Source organism: Artibeus jamaicensis, unplaced genomic scaffold (assembly GCF_021234435.1).
Source record: "Artibeus jamaicensis isolate MK-2021 breed Jamaican fruit bat unplaced genomic scaffold, CSHL_Jam_final contig_685, whole genome shotgun sequence".
NCBI classification, from domain to species: domain Eukaryota; kingdom Metazoa; phylum Chordata; class Mammalia; order Chiroptera; family Phyllostomidae; genus Artibeus; species Artibeus jamaicensis.
Window position 1 is genome coordinate 6,998,157 of NW_026521924.1, and position 18,854 is coordinate 7,017,010.

General features: G+C 36.8%; 1 long non-coding RNA gene across 2 annotated transcripts in view; it reads right to left on the reverse strand.

Moving 5' to 3' along the window:
- Positions 1-213: 213 nt before the first annotated feature.
- LOC119042694 (uncharacterized) overlaps positions 214-18,854 on the reverse strand; it is a 34,569-nt gene continuing 15,928 nt past the window's right edge. Inside the window, exons 2-3 of one of the 2 annotated variants that reach the window (XR_005081270.2) lie at positions 4,744-7,976; positions 214-3,289 (exon numbers count right to left, since the gene is read on the reverse strand). This is a non-coding gene — a long non-coding RNA (uncharacterized LOC119042694). Of the gene's footprint in view, positions 3,290-4,677; positions 7,977-18,854 lie in introns of those variants that run through there. The other variant, XR_005081269.2, reaches the window with a different exon arrangement.

The following is an 18,854-nucleotide window of genomic DNA, read 5'->3' on the forward strand; positions in this document are numbered from 1 at the left end:
GGGGGGAAATGGAACAACTGTAATGGCATAATTAATAAAATATATTAAAAATAGGAAAAAAGAAAATTGAAAACATGTGTTAATATGGACACTACGCAAGTTCTACATAAGTGTGATAATAGCCAAAAGATACAAACAATCCAAATATGATATATCTATAAAATAAAATACTCAGTTATAAAAAGGAATAAAGTACTGATATATGGCACAAAATAGAAATATCATGCAAAATTTATTTTCAGTGAAAGAAGTCAGACACAGAAATCAAATCTTATAGGATTCTTCTTACATAAAATGATCAGAATAGGCAAATCCATGTTGACAGCAGGTTAGTAGTTGTCTAAGGGTCAGGGAGGGGGGAATGAAAAGTGACTGCTCATGGGTCCAGGATTTCTTTTTTCCCTTCTCAATTACATTTGGCAGATAGTATTTTATTAGTTGCAGGTGTACAAGAGTGATGAGACCTGTATTAGCTTACAAAGTGACCATCCCAATAAGTGTACTTTCTATCTGACACTATACATAGTGGTTACAATATTATTGACTACATTCCCTATATCTTACACCTTCCATTACTGGTTTTATGACTGGAAATTTTTGGAGTGATGAAGATAGTCTGGAATCAGATAGTGTTGATGATTGTACACTTCAGACGAGATTGGGCATGTTCAGGGTGGTATGGCCATAGACTGAATCGTACGCTTTAAATGGTTAAATTTGATGGCATGTGAATTATAAAAATGCAAGATTGGAGCGTGGCCCAGAATTCTCATTTTCTTAAAGCTCTCAGGTGATGTTATGCACCTGGTTCACAAATCATACTTGGTATAACAGGAGTTTAGAGAACTCTTTCTGAGATCTGGGTGCGGCATACTTCAGCAAGTAATATTAGCAGTGTAGTTGTATTTTGCTGGAAAGGGATATCACTCTTATGTTAAATATATCCTATGTTAAAGTGGTAACTGAGCAACAGATATTGGGTTAATGTGTGATGTACATTGTCACAAGGGACATCCTCCTATCTCCCTAAGATGGTATGTATAACGTACATCTTATCACCCCACCCGCCCCTACCCCCTTAGGGACAGAGTAGGCTCTAGTGGAACGAACATCAGGGATGCTACATCTGGGAAACTAGACAGTAGACTAAGAACTATATCAAGCTGGGACCAACCAGGAAAACAGAATCCATTCATAGCATTTAACACAGGGGAAAATTTACTGGGAATTTTTTGCATAGTTAATGAGTGAATAAGATGACAAATGGGATAGTGAGACACCCTAGATTTTAGTAACAGTAGGAAACCCCTTACATGCCTTGGCTGTTAAGGAAAGAGCGTGTATTAACAAATTCCATGGGCCAGATCATACCCAGGAAATTGAAAGCAGTGAGTCTGTCTCACTCTCTGGCATGTCAGGAGCGGGAAATGCAGAGGGAACAGCTAGAGGCACCACACAGGTAGAAAGGACGGGAGAAACGCCCTGGCTTCTCCCTTTCTCCCACCCTCCACATCCGTGTGGGTTGCTATAACAAGATCCACAGACTGGTTGGCTTTCAGAATAATTCATCCTCATAGTTCTGCAGGCTGGGAAATTAAAGCTCTTGATGTTAGCCTATTTGGATACTGGCGAGAGCTCTCTTCTTGGCTTCCTTCTTGCTATTTCCTCTCATGGCAGAGAGAAAGCTCATCTCTCTCCTGCTCTTTTTATAAGGACCCTAATTCTACCCACCTGGGCTCCACCCTCATGACAATTGCTTCCCAAAGACCCTGCCTCCAAATAGTATCACATTGAGGATTAGGGCTTCTATATATGAACTTGGGAGGAAGCAAACATTCTGTCCATAGTACTCTAGGATCCTGGAAGGGCCTCCTCATAGCTAAAATTCATTGGAAATCAGCCGACATGCCAGCTGGTCCCAGCCTGGGAACAGTATATGGGATCAGCCCAGAACAAGGGAAGAAGAAGAATGGAGAGAAAAATCGACCAAAGACTAGCATAAGGCCTTAAAGGAAGGAGTTATTTCTCATTTATCATCATAAATGCCAAGGAATAAAAAAAATCAGAAGGCCTGGTTGAAAAGCTCTTTCATGTTTCCCAACTTTGGCTGCACATTAGAAGGTTTTTAAAATATACTGCCACACTGCACCCCAGGCCATTCAAAATCTCTCCGGGTGGGACCCAAGTATGAGTGTTGTTTTTTTTTTAAACTACAACATGCAGCGAAAGTTAAGAAAAACTACTTTAGGAAAAGATTTTTGGCAGATAATATTTTATGTATCTTAGTATTAGGATTTACAGTAACAGAGAGCATCATTTTTCTACTGGCCTTGTATCACAGTAGGAAACCGGAACAAGAGAAGAAAGGAAGGAGACAAGCAGAACAGACAAGGAAGGTTCACGAATAGGTTTGTTTTTATGGCGACTATAACATTTTAGAAAGATGTCTAAAAGGAGAGCAAAATATTGAGCTGGCAATCATAATCAGAGCAATTCAAATAAAGAATCTGACTAAGGAAAATAAAATCATTGGTGTTAGGTGGTGGAAATAAGAGAAGTTAAGCTAATAAATCCAAGAGAAATTAGACCAGCTGCACACAGAAGAGACAGCCACAAAACAAGAAAAGAGGCAGAACTGGAGAAAAGATTGCATCCTTTTGACCACAAAAAGGTGTAAGGGACCACTTCCCTCTTGAGGGAGTGGCCAAGGCAGCATTAGCACTCTCCCCTTGAGAGAGTAGTCCTGCCTGTTCCCTCTTTCCACACAAGATTGTTCTCGCTTGTGCATTGATTCTCCTCATCAACCACAAAACAGGCGGACTCTGCTGGACAGAGTCTACAACAAAAAGGTCAAACCACAGGATCCAAAAGCATAATAGAAAACCTAGAGGTGGGGTGACATCATTAGACAGTGTTTGTGCTGCTTCTGGTTGCCCAGGAAATGGGAACCCCTTCCTCATTCTAAGAACAGCATAATGAGGAAAAACATAAGCAATATAGTCACAAATAATTAGAGGCGGATTCAGACCTGGTCCAGGGAGCTTCCTTGGAGAAAGGCTAGGTAAGAATTGGGGTGGGATTTATATGAGAGGTTGTAAGAAAATAAATTTAATTTATGTGTGAAAGCCAGAAGTTGAGGCTTCTGTAGAGTGTCTAGAAATCAGGAATTAACAGGAGGCTGCTTCTCCATGTTGTCTCTTGATGCACTGGGCAGGTTTATCTGGGAATGCAGATTCCAGACAGCTGGGGCTTGGCTGGTTCTCCACTCAGAAAGTGGAAACACTGATGTCTGATGTAGAAGGAAAAAAAAATCATAATTTACAAAATTTACTCTGCCTGTTAGAAATATGTAAATGCCAATTTTTGTTTTGTTTTTACTCAGTTGTTCTGCCTCTCTAGATGCTAAAAATTCTAGTTTTAATATTTTAACTTCTTAAAAGGATTTTATTTATTTATTTCTAAAGAGAGGGGAAGGAAGGGAGAAAGAGAGGGAGAGAAACATTGATGTGTCAGAGAAATATCAATTGATTGCCTCTGGCACACACCCCAACTGGGGACCGGGCCCACAACATGTGCCCTGACTGGGAATCAAACAGGCAACCTTTGGCTTTGTGGGAAGACACTCAACCAACTGAGCCCCACTGGTCAGGGCCCACGTTTTAGCATTTTAAAAACATATTGTAAAGGGATTATCTTCACAAACTATTTTTGATATTTAAAGATATTTTTAAGTACTTTTTTTATATCTTAGGACAGAAATTTAAGTACAATATTTTAATTTTAAAGGTTTTTTTTCAGTGATTAAAGCAGAAATTGAAATGCTTAATGTTTTAGAGCAATGTTTCTCAAACTTTCCTGTGTACAAGAATAACCTGGGGATCTTGTTATAGATTCTGCTGGTCTGAGCTGAGGTCTAAGATTCTGCATTTGTAACAAGCTCTGAGGTAATTCCACTGCTGCTGCTCTAAGGACCTCACTTTGAGAGGCAAAATTTCAATTCATTAATAGCAGTTAGCAGGAAATACAAATGGAAATTTGGTAGTTAAATGTTAACCAAATATACTGTTCTTGTTTCATGAACTTTTTTTCACTTGTGGAAACACTTTTTTGGTCATATTTTCCTTTTGTAAATTACACAGTAATGAACTGTTATAAAAATTCACTAATTGTAGATATGGGTGGAGTAAAAGAAACTCACAGTTATTAACAACCACACCTAAAACGAAAGCAAACTAAGAGGACAGCTAGATCAGGAGTGGAAACATAGAAATGAAGATCTCAAGGAGGGTTAACAACAGGGGAGTGGGAGGAGGAGAAGGGGGGGAGAAGGTACAGAAAATAAGTAGCATAGACAGTAGATAGAAAATAGATGGGGGGGGACAAGAATAGCATGGGAAATATAGAATCTAAAGGACTTGAGACACATGGTCATAAACTAAAGGGGGGTAATGGTGGGGATGAGGGGTAGGGTGGAGGGGAATAAAGGGGGAATAGAACAACTGTAACAGCATAATCAATAAAAAAATTAAAAAAATAAACTTTGTACATATTAAAAAAAAAGAAAAGTCCATGTTTATTCTCCACCCTTCTCCTCCCTCAGTCTCTTCCTTTTGTAGATAATAAATATTTTGGTATAGTAAACTTTCTGTATATGTAGATAAAAATAAATGGGAAGAGAATGAATATGTTGGTATTTATTGAGAACTTTTACAATGTCACAGTCATGCTACGTAATAAATTTACCTGCAAATTCAGTAGTTTACACAACAGTAAGCATTTTGTCCTCACGCTTGGGGTCTCATCTAGAACAGGCTTGGCTAAGCAGCTCTGCTTCAGGTGCTCTGTCCCAAAACAGAAACACCTGTCTGGGTCTGCATTCAAGTTGGCTCCACATTTCATTCTGCAGCCTAAGCTGAAGCCGAAGAAGAGCAGTTACTTGGGATGTGTCCTCTTCATAGAGGATCACAATTGCCAAGAAGACAAGTGCAACATTCAGGTTAATGCGATGTCTGCTAACTTTGTTTAAACAAGTTACGTGGCCAAGCCCAGAAACCAAGCTGTTCACTCAGTCAACCCTAATGTCATGGCAGAAGGGTGTATTTATAATTTCATTAGAAGAAAATAAAGAATTGTGAGTTTTTCATCTATGAAGCCATTGACACTATTTTCTTTCTAGCTTTTCTTCTATGTTCTGTTCAGCCTTCTGTGCCTTGTGAAATCAACTTCATTTAAGTCAAATTTTCATAAATTGTCATTGTTCTTCTGTCAGAAAACACTGGGTAAGGAAAAAAAGGGTCACAACCCTTCTCCTCTTTGAATGACTCCACCTCAGTGACAGTCCAGAACAATGACTAATACCAGAGAATCAAAAAATCCCCAATGGTTTCCATGTGTTCATACAGGAACAGAGCAGAGCAGTTACTTAACAGTTTGGGGAGGGCCTTTGTTTATAGGGTAGAGCAATAAGCATGTTGGTTTCTTTCCTAATTTGTTCTTCAGCCACAGCCAATGGGATTTTCATTAAGGGGCTCTAATCCATTTTGAAGTTTTTGTCTGCAAATTTTAACAAATAATCTCAGTTTCAAAGCTATTTTAGTTGCCTCTAACACTTTACTAATTAAATATTCTTCATTCCACCTACATACCAGAAGGAGGTTTTCGCTCTAATTTTTCTCTGTGTTTGGACATTTTGACCTGTGCAAAACTATCTCAGGGTGCACAGTAGAAACCACGATGCTCCAATCTATATGTCCTTGGCCAATCTCTGGATTCACTACAGCCCTATGTATACCCATCCCCTCTACCTCAACCAGCCACACCTATCTGCTTGCTTCTCTGTCTGTATGCAGGGCAACCTGGAAGTACCATAGGTTTGTGCTCTGGAGGAACCTTCAATTAGTGAGGAACTGGAGCCTGTGCATAGACACCCAGCTCCAGTCACTCAGTGGCACACGTTAATAGAAAGACCGAAATATGCTCATGTACACACACTGCCTTTCCTTCCCTGCTTTACTCCCCACTCCCTTGCAGCACTTCCTGGGGTCACCACCCAAATAAACTACTTATACCATGCCCTTGCCTCAGGGTCAGCTTTTGGAGAAACTCTAACTAGGGCTGCAAGTATTAAAACCTGAGAGGTTTCCATAAAATTCACAAAACTCAGATCACCTAAAGAGATAAAACAATTTATATGCAGATAAGAAGTAGCTAGCAGATGGCATTGTTTTGTCAGGGCTGGCAAATTAAAATGAGTAGTAACCAAATACCAAAAACATGAATAGGAAGAAAAACTCCCACCCAGGTGTTGGTCTCTGTTTGAAGCAGAGGGAAGGTGGAGTTTGGTTCTTAGCAAGGGCAATGCCCCCGAGGCCCTGGTGTCTTCTGATCTCCAATTTGTGTCTCTTTCTGGCTGCCCCTTGGTCTGAGTGCCCCTTTCTCTATCCAAAAGGGATGGATATGATCCTGTGCTCATTATTTCCAGAGCAGACAGACTTGCATTTGGTTCATGTACTGCTAAGAGAATGGTCTCAATCATTCTCTTGTGCCCCAGATGACCTCCTTTGGCCCACCTGCTTACAGTAGCCAGTTTGATGACTGGCAGCACCTTCCATCACCTGGCAACACCAATCTCTTGCTTTCTGTCCTGGAGCTTCTCTTTTGCCATCTCTTAAGATGCCTTCTGGAAATCATTCAACTGTTCTGAAGCATGGATTAGATAGATACAATCCTAGAAGTTCAAGGTCATGAACACCCTGCAGAAAAATTCTTGACCAAAGGGAGAAGAAAGCTGATGGATAATTTCTTGTTTATCCTTCTGGTGGACAACTTTGAGGTGTATTCTATGCAGCTTTTTAGAGCGCCCCCTGGAGGATTGAGCCAAAACTGCCCATGGTGTTTAGCTTGACAATTCAATGTCTTCCAGTAGTTTGGGGATGAAGTGCCCAAAGTAAACTTTCTGCACACATATGCTATGCCCAGCCCAGTTCTCTAGGGAACCAAGTACAGCTTAGTTCCACATCCCAGAATATCAAGGTTACTTTGTTTCTCCGTTTCCAATGGCTCTTCACAGACCTTTCCAGCCCAGTAGCTCTTCTGTTGCTGTCGTGGTCTCATCTTGTTCTCCCATGAACGAGAGTGTGAATGTCTGAAAAACTGGAATTTTGCTGCTGATTAGCTACTCTTAAGGAACTAACCATTTGTAAAAATATGAACAAACACTTAAGACCCTAACTTCTGGACCTTCTTGTTGAATTTTGAGAATTCTGATAAGCTCATTCCTCTGCTGATGGTCCTCCATTCATTTTCACCTTTCTTTGAAATTTACAGCATTTATACCTGTGCATTCAGGTTTGGTGGGTTGATTGACTCAGAAAAATATTTAATAATATTCATGGCATTTGGAAAAGCACTATTGAGAATACAAAGCAGCTGAGGAGAAATTGCTGGAATTTAGAGATAATTTGAGGATGAAATAGGGAAAACTTTACAAATAACTAAAGCAAGTAAAATGCAGAATGTAGTAAGTGTGGCAAGCTTTGACAAGGTGTTATGATGGAGAGAGAAATCACATACAGTCAAAGCTGTAAGATAGAGCCTTCGTACTGTTTCTCATTGCGGTAGTGAGGGATGAGGCTTCTCCTGGACCACAATGAGAACAGCAGAGGCAATGGCAAAAATGCTCTGCTTGGCTAAGGCAGTTTTGAAGGAATATTTTTAAATTAAATTTGTGAAACATTTTGGTGACTCTGTACAGTTAAAGCTCCAAAGGCATTTCAACAAGTTTTAGTACTCTGCCATCAAATGGCTTGTTTATCCTTTCCACAATTGAGTTTTTAGAGTTATAAAATGTATCTTTTCTGAGGTTGTAATGTCATAATAGATGAGTTTTTGAATCATTCCAACTCTTCATGCCTCCTGGGTATTTCTGCTCATTTATGAGAACTTCATTGCTATTCATGTGTAGATGGTAGTTTGACCTAGAAAGAACAAAACATTAAAAATAATGATTACATAATCCATGCTATCCTTAATGAACTATTTATTATGTTCAGAGAGCTACAGATATTATATTACTAACAGATTGTTCACATAATAGTTATGTCTCACAAATAGGATATTTCTTAGCTTGAAATTCTTAAGCAAATTCTGTTTGTTTCTTTAAATTAAAAAGGTTGGTATTAGGGTATGTTAATGACATTTTTGTTCCTATAAAATGAAGAGCTAAACTAGCTGAGGTCTAAGACTACTCTAGCACAGTGTGTTCTGCAAACCAGCAGCATCCATGCCACCTCTGGGCTTTTAGAAATGCAGAATCCTGGGCCCCAGCCCAGAACTACTGTCTCAGATTCTGCATTTAACAAGATGTCCAGTGATTCATAAGAACTTTAAATTTTAAAAGACTCTGAAGTACTATTTTCTACAACTATAGTTTTACGAGTTTTAAGAACTAACTTTGGCTTTAATTGCAGTAATACCTGACATACAGGACACTCTTGAGACACCTGGTGACTGAGGTACTTGGGTTTTAGAATATATAAGTATATTTTGAAATATTAATTTCTAGTAAAGATTTTCTGTTCCTCCTAAGAAAAGCCCAGTTATAGGTTTAAAGGACCTTTCATTACAATAGTGCTTTTTTCATGTACTGATCATTTATGTACTACTGAATCTCAAGGAAAGTTAGGTTTTAGAAACTTAGAACCACCTTAATAGACATATATTGGATGTATCTCTTGGGAGGGGGTAAAATAACATTTTATATTTGCCCAAATGGTAAATGTCTAAGTAGTGTATTCAGTTATATTCAATAATATTATGAAATTTTATGCTGGTTTTTAAAGAATTTTTTTCTACGCATTGAACTGAGTAAGGAGTGGCGTCATTACTCCAGGGTTTGGGAGATAAACCCAGCCTGAAGCACAATTGGTAAAGAAGCAAATTGACACAGACTCTTTGGAGGACATATCTACAGCTTTTCAGTGGGCATACATTCTGAAAGAAAAGTTTCACTTTGGAAATCTATAACTACATTCCCATATGTTTATAGAAAAATCTGTACTAGAATGTTCACTGATACCATTTTACATAAACATGAAAACTGGAAATTACCTGAATGTCTGTTATCGCTAGTAAAGAGATACATTGCTGTCCAAGATATGTTATTAGATTCAAGTACTTATACAGATTACAAAGACACATTTAGATGAGCTATAGATATAGGTGTATGCATAGACAATGCTTGAAAGAATAAATAGCAAGCTTATCACAATGGCTGCCTCTAGGAAATGGCATGGTGAAAAAAATGGAAGACTAACTTTTCAGTTATTTATTGTTTGATTAAAAAATAAATCTACATTTTAGAAATAATTATTGTTTTTCTTTTGAATATCTTCCTGCTAGCCAAAAATTATATATGGTTAGATTAAAACATAGACTTATAACCCATATGTTGTGGCTCAGTGGACTGAGTACCAACCAGCCTGTGAATCAAAGGGTTGCCAGGTAAATTCCCAGTCAGGGAACATACCTGAGTTGCAGGTGGGGTCCCAGTTGGGGGTGTGCAAGAGGCAACCACATACCGATGTTTCTGTCCCTCTCTTTCCCTCTCCCTTTCCCTCTCTCTAAAAATTAATAAACAAAATCTTCTTTTAAAAAATATAGGCTTAGAAATTTTAGAGTGTGTGCAAGCTAAATAAATTAAAAATAGAAAAAATTCAAGAAGAGTTACTCAGGAAAATATTTCTTAGCAATTCTCAGCTGCAGGGTTCTGAGAAAACTGAATTCTGAATTAATAAGTTTCCTATTATTAGTTTAAGATATTTTGGTATATGAACAACACTTAAACTCACTTAGAAATTTTTATCTTTTAAGGCACCTAGTATATTTTTAAAAAATGAATAAATGACCAAATTGGATTAAATATTTGGATATATTTTCAACATTTACTTCCGAGAATTTGAGTGGTATTATCTATCATTCAACCCCTCAGCTTCCCTCTGTGACTGTACATGTAAACTGTGAAAATCACATCAGAGCCCAAATATGAGACCTACTAAAAATGTCAGCCCTAGGCCTGTTCCCTCCCCCTCTGTGACTCAGGCCCTGAGAGAAGAGCCTCACTATTTCTTCCACCATCCAGAAATAGTCACACCTGAGAGAAAGCAGTGAGTTCAGCAAACTGGGCGTGTTTACGCTTAGGAATTGTTTGCCAGTGCTGCTTTCCATATTAGCTATGATTATGAGACAAATTGTATGTCACTGTCCCAAAGTAACAAATAAAAGAATATATAAAATAATATTAAATAAAACATTCATTGTACAAGCAATAGCCTACATAGAAAACCTTTTTCCTTCCTCCCTTCCTTCCTTCCTTCCTTCCTTCCTTCCTTCCTTCCTTCCTTCCTTCCTTCCTTCCTTCCTTCCATTGAGCTATGATATTAGTTTCTGGAGTACAACGTAATTGCAGATTTTTCTTTCACAGATAAGCCACAAGCCTTCTTGGTGGTCAAGGCAGTGATGAAACCATAAAATAGTTTCACTTTTTAAAACACTAGCCAGTGCCTATCTCTAGCATAGTGCTTATTAAATTGACAGGTATCTAATGCATGACTGTTGATTAAAAAGATAAATGAACAAGTATATAGTGCAATCTGGGAGAAAATCCTTGATTAGCATTCAAGGGAATCACACTCCATGTTGGAATAAGTTATTAAAATCTTATTTAAAATACAGTACACTTATAGGGCATTTATTATTCCTTTTGGATAGGAAGAAATGCTACACTAGTTATTGTGGCAGACAGATTACCCTGGGGTGGTGCATTTCATTCTTTTCCGATATTAAATACTTTGTTTCTCTAATTACTTATTTGGAACCGAAATGTGCTCATATATAACCATGTGCTAGATAAAATGAGGAGTGAGCTGGCATATTAAAATCTGTGGCTCTCTTCAATAAAACTTAATGAGAAAATCTAATTAATACTCATAATAGAGAACAATTATTTCCTTTAAAAAGATAATCACCTTGATGCATTAAAAGTATTTTAGTTGACTAATATTTAGGGTTGACCAAGCAAAGCCAGGTACCATTACCGTTACTGCAATCCAAAATTGAACATACCAAAGTTTATAATGTGACCAAATGGTTTGATCTAAAAATGTTGAGGTATTTAATTTCCAATACATTTATCCCAACCTTTAAAAAATGTTATATAACATTCTATGGGCTACAAATTCCTGGCCCTGGCCTGACCCTTGAAAAGTCTGTGGTTTAATGGGAGGAGACAGGGGCATAAACACACTTACAATATAAAATCAGTGCTATGCTCAGATGTAAGAAAGAACAACATGAACTCACAGTGACAGTAGAGATTTAGAGATTTGTTTAGCCTGGAGCCAGCAGGAAAACCTTTACTAAATTGGAGGTATTTTAGTTTGAAACTTGTTTGTACTTTGTCCAGTAAAGAAAAGAGGACATGAATAAATGAGTAAAGGAATGTCCCACTCAGAAAAAACAGCACGGGCAAAGGTAAGGAGGAGAAAACACTCACTGTGTGAAAACCGAATACGGGACACAAATCATGTCTTATTTATCATTGTCAAGTTACTGACAAGCCATATAGTATCTGTGTGTCTTCTTTTAAATGTACTTTCAAATAGGAAAAACAACAAAACAAATTGCATTTTATTCAGTTAACTTGCTTCTTTCTGACTGAGGAACATGCCTCTCTCAGGAACAAACAGGTTTGCATTAGTATTTATCTTGTTGCTGTGATAAGCATGTCCAAAACAGTGATACCAGGTCCAAGAGTGCTAATGCTCAATTGAATTAAATAGCTCCCATTGGGATATTATTCCCAAAATAAATTTGAGTAAACATTGAAAAACAAACAAACAGTGATTTTTAGAACAAGAGGTTCTGAGTGACGGCCAGTGGGGTGCATGGGGAAGTGTACTAAAAATGAAGCTGCAGAGATAACGCCCGTGCAGGCCAGCTTGGATGGTCTGAGGGACTCCCTGACCAACCCTGAGTCCATTTTCATGCAGGAACATTGCTATGGGTTCTCCCATTTCTTGCTTAGCTTGGCTGCTGACCCCTTGCTAGTTGCCTTGCTAGTAGACCTAGTGCCCATCCCTTGCTTCCAGATAAACCTTGTCCAGAATCAGGTCTGTCAGTACTTGCCCATACTCTCCACCCAGCACCACACCCCTGACTCCTTAATCTCCATCCTGTGCACCCTGTTTGCAGTTGTCCCTTTTATCTTTTTTTGTTGTTTTTCCATTTGCACTAATATAAAAAAATATAATCTCATTTCTCAGGGAACCCAGAAGATTAAAAAAATATGGATATGACTAGAAAATTCAGATAGTTCAGAAAGAGATGACATGAGTAGTGAAATTCTGTCGTTTCTCTACAGATCTCTTTCCCCAAAGGATGTGATATTGTTAACTTCTTGTGATTTCCTTCTGGGAAAACTAATGTGTAAATATGCTTTATTCTCTCACAGGGGTAAACCTTATCAATTCTATTTTCTGAGGCCATGCTCCATGTCACCCAAAATTTCAGTATATTTGCAATTTGAAAAGTACTTTCTTTGGGTAGTTTTAAGTTTTTCTTGTTTTTGGTTGCTTGTCTTTTCAAATTTTAATATTGTGTTTTTCTTTCTCTCTCTCTTTCTTTTTTCTTTCAGGTAGCTTCATCAGTAAGTTACCTATTCTATTACTTTGCTTTTCAACTTAATCTACTTTTCTTTCTTTCCAGTTCATCAATTTTGTTTTTATCTTTATTTCCTTACCTTTCTTTGGGTTTATTTTGTTATTGTTTTGTAATGATTGGTTTTGAGTAGTTAATTCTTTTGTTTTCACTCTTTCCTTTTAGTTATGTGGGTATATAAGGCTATGTATTTTTCTGTGCTTTCAGGTGATAATGTTTATTGTTTTAATTATAATAACTTTCTAGATACTCTGCAACTATATTTTCATTACTTCTTTGATCCCAGATGTTTTATGGGAGGAAAAATAAAAATTTTCTAGGTAGTTGCAGTTTTTCTCTTTGATTTGGTTATTATTTTTTAGGCTTACTTTGTGTGCATGTGTGTACATCTAGAATGTAGTCTGTACTATTTCTACTTTCTTTTCTAATACATGGAAAATTTTATATATGAGGGACTAAAATAAAATAGTTTATTTTTTATAAGGATGTGACACAATACATTTTTATAACTTCAGGTCAATTTTTGTTTAGAACTTAAAATTCTTATATATGTATAGCTATTTTTTCTAGCATTTTTATAGTTTATGATTTTTTTGTTATGATATTTACTGGTTAATATTTTTGCTATCTTATTTAAGTAATTTTTTTGCTGTGAATTCGACTTTTAATCTTTATGTGTTTTGTCTCTTTTAAGCTTCTCTTCTCTGATACTAATATTATACCCTCAACTTTACATTAATATTTTACTGGTCTGGATTCCTTTATACTTTAAAAGTTTACCCTTTTAGTATTCCTTTATTTTATATTTCTGCATTTTATACAATATGTATTTGTTGCTATTTACTCAATCCATGATAAATGGTTTTTACTCATTTTAATTTTGACATTTTTAAGAGAAGAGATATTTTTAGATTTATTTTTGTCATCTTGATATCTTTTCTGCTTTCTTTCTTTTTCTTAAAAGATTTTATTTATCTTTAGACGGGAAGGGAAGGAGCGAGGGAGAGAAGTATCAATGTATGGTTGCCTCTCATGCGTCCCCTGTTGGGAACTGGCCTGCAACCCAGGCATGTGCCCTGACTGGGAATCAAACCACAATCCTCTGGTTAGCAGGACCGTGCTCATCTTTTCTGCTTTCAATATTATAAATTCAATTTAACTAGCCTTTAAATTTGTAAACTAATATTCATTTTACCAGACTTTTTCTAGATTTGGACTTTTGGGAAAATTATTTAGATACTTCTTTGCCAGTGGCAGATTCAGGCATGGAGTAGTCTCAGGTATAGGACAAAAAGACATTAATTATACAGGACTTTCTGAGAAGATTGCTTAAGCCATTGAATTCTTCTCAAAACCAATAGGAGTTTGAGGAAATCTAGCATGAGAATAGTTACTGTGAAAAAAACAAACAAAGCAAAAAATACTTAGATCTAAAAGAATGCATTTCAACACAAGTTAGAGTGGCCCAGAAGTAGTGACTAAAAATACTGAGTAGGCATTCCCAAAAATACTAAGTAGGTATTACTGCTCAAAAATTTATGGGTCAGCTGGTTGGGTCTTCTGGTCTCAGTGGGCTCCCTCATGCTTCTGTGGCCAGGTGCAGGTCAGGTACGTTGTTCTGCTGATCTCAGGTGGGCTTTCCCATGTTTGGGGGTCTGTGGCTGGTCTGTGGCTGAAGACTGGTCTGGTGTGGCCTAGACTAGGACAGTTGGGCTCTGCTATGTATGTACTCTCAACCTCCAATAGTCTTGCCAGGGCTTATTCCCAAGGTGTTGGCAGGACTCCAAAATAGAGAGCAAAGTTGGAGGTCCCATGAGTTCCAGGCTGGGAACTGGTTCACTCTCACTCCTTACACATTCTATTGGCCTAGTCAAGTCCCAAGGCCAGCCCAGATTCAAGAGGTAGGAAAACAGGTACAGACACATGCTGAAGAGAGTAGTTATGAAGTCACCCTGCAAAGAGCACACGGGGTCAAAGAATTGAAATACTTTGGCAATCAATACTCCATATGTTACTACTCAGGATTAAAATCCTTCGCATTCATACTCTCCACTTTGTGCACCCCAGGCTTTCTTAGAGTCTTCAGTATTCTTCATTAGAAGACTATTTCATCACACAAAAAAATGAAATGATGTCTATTTTGAAACAATTCATTTGGGGACTATCATAATGTGCTGTCCTGTGCCCTGAGGTCAGCATTTCCATTTTGAAGTTCTGAGCTTGTTCAAACTCTGGAAATATAGAAAATGTTTATATAACCACATGAGAACTTTCCATGAATCTATAGTTTTTAGACTAAAAATAATTGGAGAAAATCAATATTTATTTATGTATTGGCATTTAAAAACACTAGTACAAATGTAAAAAGATAGATTTTATACAGCTGCTGATAGCTCTTATTATAGTTATGTCTATATCACATATTATGCTTTTTCTCTGAATGATTAATTATATACCTAAGATTTGTGAGCACACAAATACAGCCCCATGCCTCCATGAAAGTTCTGTTTATACTACTTTTCTCAGTCATACTACTAGAACTCTCTAGTTAAATAAACTGAGATGTGAACAGCACAACCCTGAGAAACAAGAGCTTTTCCAAATATATTTGCCTAAATTTAGCAGGTCTACTTCGGAAACATAAATTTTGTTTTAAAAGAAATCTGTAATTTGGTCCTTTTGAACTTGTCATGACTAACAATGACATCAAATCATAGTGTCAGAGATGTTACTTAGTAAAACTGTTGGAGATCAAAATTTGAAATAAAAAAAATTATCCAGAATGCATACATCATTATTTTTTCTTATGCAGAAAACCATTCACATGTAAAGTGAAATGGGGATTCAGGCATTCTCAAATACTTCAAGTGCTACTTGATTGAATTTTAGTTACCCTTGAGAGGTATATTGGGATAATTATTACATATGATGAAAAGAGGGTAAAATTACTTGCTCTGATAAGTTCTCTCTTTTGTGATCAAATATATTAGGTAATATGAAATGAAAATTTTGAAACAATTATGGTATCTCATATAATTAAAACCAAATTTAAATAATTATCTAATTGATTGTCTTTATTATAATCTATTTCTGTCAGTGGTCTTTAAGAACAATTAAAATAGGAAGGCTATTAGCTATTTATCCATAAATGAAAAATTTTGCTCTGCTCTTAATGATGCCTGGCTACTAATTAAAGATATATTAAATTAATTAAATAAACACAATGAAAGAAAACTAAACCCCAAAGAGACTGTAGTCTAGACAAATTATAAATAAGGATATCTATTTTCCAGTAAATATTTTGAATTGCATTTCCATATTTAATCTCATTTAATCAATACAACAACCTAGTCATCAGTTTGGGCAAGTTTTATTAAATAAACTGTGTACTTATAAGTTTACATGACTGCCCAAGTTCAGCTAGTCTATGGTGGACCCAGGATGTCGCCCACCCCAAAACACCTGCTCTCTCTACCAAAGCAGTACTGACCTCTGGCCCTATCTGTGGCCCTTCTGTACACTTTAAGAAGTTGAGATACAAGCAGTGTAAATGGAGTTAGAGAAAGGAAGTCAAAGAACACACAATGAAACAATGTTCCCCTCTGAAAAATGCCACTGAAAGGATGGATTCAGCTTCTAAACACTATTTTCCAGCATATAAGCCCAATCTGTTTAATTGACATCATGGAAAAATCTCAAAAAGTAAAGCATGTGGATTTCAACTCCTATATTAAACTTCACTCTGTCAAAGTTAAGCTTGCATTTTATTTCATAAAAAATAAGAACCAATTAATAATAATATTGATAATGGTATTGATTATAAAGCTTTGTATTCTCTTGTGCCTTGTGGGCATAAGAGACTGCCCAGCACCTACTCACCCTCCTTATGAAAGAAGTGCACTTCTTTGCCCTAGTGATGTCATGTCACTTTCTTTGGCCAAAGGAATGTGACCCAAAGTGACAAAATAATAGTGTGCTAACTCCAAGCCTACATCTTAGAAGTCAACACAGTGTCCCTCTGCCCTTGTGCTCATGCCTTTGCCATGAGAATATCATGCCTCAAATAGCTTCCAGTCCAAGGAGGATGAGGGACTTGTGGACCAGACATAGACCCACTATGCAGCTCAGAGCTCAGCACAGCCAGGCCCAGCCTAGAATCATTGGTATAAGTGGGTGAAAGACCAAGCCTAATGGAGGTATTCACATTACTCTTCTCCAGTGAGTGGGAGTTATAGCAAATCTTTAAGCATACAAACAAGTGCCAATATTACATCTTACTAAGATTATTCTTGTAGTCATGTGCAGGAAAAATAAAAACATGATTTCAGTTTGGTGCCAGGACTAACATGTAATGAAGCAATATGAAGATTAGCTAGAACCATGTGAAGAACTCAGTGTTGGAAATTTATCCAAAGGAAATAATGAAGCCAAACCTCTGGAAATATAGTTGCCACCTATTTGGGGATTTTTGCATAAGAACAAGCACACAGAAAAGTTTGTAGCTGTTTTGTATTGTCCTTAACTTTGGTCTCTCTTGGTAGGAGTCTTCAGATAAGGCCATCAGTTCATTGTTATATTTTCTTAAAAGTATGTGAATGGCCTTCCTAAGAATTAACTACATCTGAACATCAAATGAATTCTTGACTCATCTTGTTCGAGACTGAAAGCAAATTGAATAAATGTGCTGTTAAAACTGTTATGAATTGTTTTAAATTCATATAAGAACTAGCAGTACTTATTTGTAGGATTTCTGTGCTGGGGCTCACCAGTATTAAATTCTTCATTATGAAAAGCTAGCTAACTACTTGGGACAGGCCATAGTCATTAGTGTCAAATAGAAACCAAATAATCACTGGCTAATAAAGGTAATTTAATGATAGAGAGCCTAAGGCAGTCATTTTTACTCTGCCCATACATTACAACCACCTGGGAATATTTATTTAAAAACATATTCTCTGATGAGAATTTAAAAAATTCCATTCTTTAAAAAAATATATCAGGGTATTAAAAAGTACCCCAGCCCAAAGAATTACCATTTTTAAAAGCTTTTCTGGGTGATTTTACTGTGCAATTTGGAGTTAAGAGTGGGCATGTATGTTTTATATAATTTTTAAAAGCCAAATAATCTCAGTAGTTTACCTACACAAAATGCCCATGAAAAGCATCATTCCTGATAGCCTAACCAGTTTTAGCATGTAGTTCAGTGTCATTAAGTATATACACATTGTTTCGTTACTATCACCCCCATCCATCCACAGAACTCTTTTCATTATGCAAAACTGAAATGCTGTACCAATTAAATCATAAATCTCCACTGCTCACATGGCCAGTTTCTGATAACCACCATACTATTTTCTGTCTCTATAAATTTTATAATTCCAGATACCTCATATAAGTAGAATCATACAATATTTGTCCTTTTGTGAATATATTATTTCACATAACATAGTATACTCACAGTTTATCCATGAGGTAGCATATGTAAGAATTTCTTTTTTAAGACTTAATAATATTCCATGGTATGTATACTCTACATTTTGTTTATATATCCAACTGTCAATGAACATTCTACACTTTGGCTGTTGTGAGCAATACTGTCTTGAACATGAGTGTACAACTATCTCTTTGAGATATTCCTGCTTTCAGTACTTTTGGGTATATACCCAGAAGTAGAATTGCTGGATTATGTGGTAGTTCTAGTTTTCCTTTTTTAAGGAATCAGCATGCTGTTTTATATAGCAACTGCACCATTTTACATTCCCACCAACAGTACACAAGGGATTTAATTTCTCAATATCTTAACTAACACTTGTTATTTTTTGGTTTTAATAGTAGCCATTCAACAGATCCAAGATGGCAATGGAGTAAGTAGAAGCTACATTAACCTCCTTTTAGGACCAACTGGAATTACAACTAAATTATAGAAAAATCATCCTGAATAACCAACTGAACACTAGATAGAGAGAAGCCTTATATCTAAGGACTTGCGGAAGAAACACCACCACGACAAGACTGGTAAGAACTGTAGAGGCATGAGAGGGCTAGCTAGGCTCCCAAGGGTGGCACTAAAGTTCTGGAGAGATATTTCAACAGTTGGGGGGTTCTCCCTGAGAAGTGTGGGTCATAAACCCCAAGCTGGG